The sequence below is a fragment of the Perca fluviatilis genome, chromosome 13 (genome assembly GCF_010015445.1).
Source record: "Perca fluviatilis chromosome 13, GENO_Pfluv_1.0, whole genome shotgun sequence".
NCBI classification, from domain to species: Eukaryota; Metazoa; Chordata; class Actinopteri; order Perciformes; family Percidae; genus Perca; species Perca fluviatilis.
The window spans coordinates 34346964-34351992 of record NC_053124.1 but is presented as its reverse complement, the minus strand read 5'-3'; positions in this window follow the sequence as shown (position 1 = coordinate 34351992).

Here is a 5029-nt window from a genome sequence, read left to right as displayed (position 1 = left end):
TCAACATTCATGTCGACAACCCTGAGGGTAGAGGTACAAAGGAACTGTATTGTATCTTTGATAATTATGGACTCACTCAACAGCCACACACAACAAAGGTCACATCTTGGACTTAATTATTTCTAAAGGCTTGAACATTTCCAAAGTTGTGGTGAATGATATTGCTCTCTCTGATCATTCCTGTGTTTTTTAATAGCTCTATAACTGTGAAAAAAATTGTTCATACAGAGGTAATCAGAAAACGATACATCACTGAAAGCACCAGTGAAAAATTCATTCAGCTTTTTTCATCCACAACTGCCCCCTCTGGAGCCTCAGCAACCGAACTTGTAGATAATTTCAACTGTAGAATATCAACTATTATTGACACCATTGCTCCCGTTAAGGTCAAAACCATCTCTAGCAAGAAAAAATCTCCATGGAGAACGCATGTGGCGAAAAACAAACCTACAGGTCCATTATGAAATCTATAAAGACAGACTTTGTATTTTTAATGTGGTACTGAGAAATGCAAGGCAGACGTTCTTCTCTGAAATTATTGCAAAAAACTCTAATAATTCACGTGCTCTATTTGCTACTGTCAATAGGTTATCAAACCCTCCAGTACCAGTAGCATCTGACCTTTTGTCCACCGAAGCTTTGCCATCTTCTTCAGTGAAAAAATTCAGAAAATTAGACTTACAGTCATTGCATCCATATCAGGTACAGGATATGTGCTGTCTCAGTGTTTAAGCAAAACAATTTCAAACGATTCACCAAGGTCAACTGGCGGAGATTATACAAAATCTGAAAACCTCTTCCTGTTGCCTTGATATTTTACCAACTGGCTTTTTCAAAAATGTTTCGAATTGTTTGGTCTCAGATCTTTTACAGATTGTAAACATGTCTCTTCAAACAGGTATCTTCCCACAGGCATTAAAAACTGCAGTAATCAAGCCACTCTTAAAAAAGAATAACCTAGATACATCACTAATGGACAACTACAGGCCTATATCAAACCTCCCATTTTTAAGTAAAATGATTGAAAAAGCGTTTTTTCAACAAATAAACCTTTTATTGTCCCAAAAGAATATTTTGGATCCCTTACAGTCGGGTTTTCGGCCACATCATAGCACTGAGACAGCTCTTCTGAAAATCTTTAATGATATCCACTTAAGCACAGATAGTGGCAGAACTACAGTCTTAGTTTTACTAGATCTCAGCGCTGCATTTGACACCGTTGACCACGACATATTATTAAACAGACTGGAAAACTGGGTAGGCCTTTCTGGAACTGTACTACAGTGGTTTGAATCCTATTTAAAAAATAGAAATTACTATGTGTCAATAGGTAACTATGCATCTGAGCATACAAGTTTGACATGTGGAGTTCCTCAAGGCTCCATCCTGGGGTCTCTACTGTTTAATATATACATGCTGCCCCTAGCTAAAATTATGGAAAACAACAACATAAACTATCACAGCTATGCGGACGACACACAGATTTATATAACCTTGTCACCCGGAGACTACAGTCCAATACAACACCTGGCCAGGTGCATTGAACAAATCAACGAATGGATGTGCCAGAATTTCCTAAAATTAAATGAAGATAAAACGGAGGTGATCATTTTTGGACCAAAAAATGAACGATTAAAAGTCAATGCTCATCTTCAATCAACAATGTTAAAAACAACAGCCAAAACAAGAAATCTTGGCATAATTATGGACTCTGACCTGAATTTTAACAGCCACATTAGGTCAGTAACAAAATCTGCCTATTATCATGTTAAAAATATAGCAAGGGTAAAAGGACTTATGTGCCAACAGGATTTGGAAAAACTTATCCATGCTTTTATTTTCAGTAGACTTGACTACTGCAACAGTGTTTTTACAGGTATTCATAAAATGTCTATTAAACAGCTGCAGCTGATTCAGAACGCTGCTGCACGAGTCCTTACCAACACCAAAAAAATAGATCACATCACTCCAGTTCTGAAGTCCTTACACTGGCTTCCTGTGCATCAAAGAATAGATTTCAAAATACTCATGTTAGTTTATAAGTCACTAAACGGTTAAGGACCAATTTACCTTTTGAATCTGCTACTACACTATGAGCCCTTGAGATCATCAGAGACGGGCTGCCATACCCAGAGTCGGAACATAAAAGGGGGAAGCTGCGTTCAGCTTTTATGGTCCCTACATCTGGAACAAACTACCGCTAAACTGTAGGTCGGCACCTAATCTCAGCTCTTTTAAATCAAGGCTGAAGACCTTTCTTTTTAACACTGCCTTTTCTTAATTCATTTTTGTATTTAAATTTTATTCATAAATTTTTTATAACTGTTTCTTCATCTGTTACCAATTTGTATGATATTTTTAACTGTGTCTTTATGTCTTGTGTCACTTTGAATCGCATTGCTGCTGAATTGTGCTATACAAATAAAATTGCCTTGCCTTGCCTAATACTGTATCTGAAGTCTCTTTTATATAGGCCTTAGTGGTTCCTAATACTGTATCTGAAGTATCTTATATATAGGCCTTAGTGGTCCCCTAATGCTGTATCTGAAGTCTCTTTTATATAGGCCTTAGTGGTCCCCTAATACTGTATCTGAAGTCTCTTTCCTGAGGGGGGGCAAGGTGGAGGGGGGGCGTGTGGCCTTGACCAACTGCCACTTTGCTCGTTTGTAGTCACAGCATGTACAAATAACAAGGTCAAATGACACACAGCCATCTTCTAACCGTATACATACTGGGAACTATATTCTCAGAAAGGCGAAGCACTGCTACTCTCTGCTCGGGGCTTCTCAGGTGCTGCGAGCATATCACTCCGCCCAAGTAGCAGAGAGTAGCAGTGCTTCGCCTTTCTGAGAATATAGTTCCCAGTATGCATACGGTTAGAAGATGGCTGTGTGTCATGTGACCTTGTTATTTGTACACGCTGTGACTATTCAAATCACAACATGGAAATAGGAACATGTTGGCGTTATTTTGGTTATTTACGGTGAATAAGGTACTGGCCCAATAAGTCGGCGTGTTCTTTTAAATCACCATTTAGCCCGTTTTCATTCCCCGGCGTTAGACGCAGCTTTTCCATTCGTCTTAAAGACTTTGGCTGTGAAAGAATCCAGAATCTACAATCCAACCAGAGGAAAAGACAAAGGAAGCTGCATGAAATCAGGATTTCACAGAGATTATAAGAGAGAATGTGTGTGTGTGTGTGTGTGTGTGTGTGTGTGTGTGTTTGTGTGTGTGCTGAGCCTGAGTCTGCAGATTGATTACGGCTCGGATCAGTTGGCGCTCGGCGCTCTCAGTCGTTTGATTCCTGAAGAGGAGCAACGAAGAAATGAGCTGCAAGCACTCTTTATTCTTCAATCTCTCTGTCTCTCTCTGTCTCTCTCTGTTACCTTTTAAAGTCTTTTTTTACAATTTGTCCTTCAGCCTGACACACACACACACACACACACATGCATGCACGCACACACCCTGTGGGAGAAGGTGGTGGATTGCCTGTCATGATGAAAAGTGAATCCACTTTCTCAGTCTGGCACTCGGGGCGCCCATTCAAGGCCTGCACACACACATACACACACACACACACACACACAGACACACACACACACACACACACACACACACACACACACACACACACACACACACACAGAGACAAAGACACAGACAGACAGACACACACACACACACACACACACACACAAACACAGAGACACACATGCACATGCACACGCACACACACGTGCGCGCACACATACACACAGATTCAGACACGCGCACACACACGCACACACACACAGACACATGCACACCACACGCACGTGCGCACACACACACAGATTCAGACACACACACACACATGCACACACACAAAGACACATGCACATGCACACACACGTGCGCACACACACACACAGATTCAGACACACACACACACACAAAGACGCACGCACACACAGACACACATGCATGTGCTCTTTTTTCCATTTCTTATTTTCTATTTTCCAAGCTGTCTGCTTTCTTTTCTTTCTTTTGAAGCGACGACTGAAACCACCGAGCACCACGTTTCAATTTCGGTTGAAGGAATACCCCAAATTCTGCTATAGAAACCTTTTTGAAAATTGGTCAAATTAAACTAAAACCGTTAAAAAATAACGGTAAAATATCTGATGAATGCACGTTATAATGTGTCACTTCTTAAGCCAAGTAAGTAGAGCTGGGCAATATAACGATATTATATCGATATCGTGATATGAGACTAGATATCGTCTTAGATTTTGGATATCGTAATATCGTGATATGACTTAAGTGTCTTTTCCTGGTTTTAAAGGCTGCATTACAGTAAAGTGATGTGATGTTCTGAACTTACCAGACTGTTGTAACTGTTCTATTATTTGCCTTTACCCACTTAGTCATTATATCCACGTTACTGATGATTATTTATCACAAATCTCATTGTGTAATTATTTTGTGAACGCATCAATAGTCAATATCGTTGCGTTATCGATATTGAGGTATTTGGTCAAAAATATTGTGATATTTGTTTTTCTCCATATCGTCCAGCACTACAAGTATGCCTATATGTCAAATAAAACACCAAGAAAAGCCACGTTTTTGACAAGTTTGTTTTGACGAACGAAGAAAGCAGTTTGCCGGTCAAGTAACAATGTTTCAGCACCACGGACAGCGACAGCTGCTGGACAGCGATGGTGCTGAACAGGCCAAGAGCTCTCAATCAGTGCCACGCTATTTAACTGACATGGCTCTATTATATATATATATATATATATATGTGTGTGTGTGTGTGTATGTGTGTATATATATATATATGTGTTTGATAAGAAGAGCTGGATTATCACAACGTGAGATCATGTGCAGCAATTAGCTTCTTTCAGCTAATAATGTTTCACTTGGCGAGAGCCCCGTTCTCGTCATGTGACGCAAGATCAGCGGCGTTTGAGGGGCCCCTGATCCACGCACCCACGCACACAATCACCCACGCATCCACGCACCCATGCACCCACGCACCCACGCA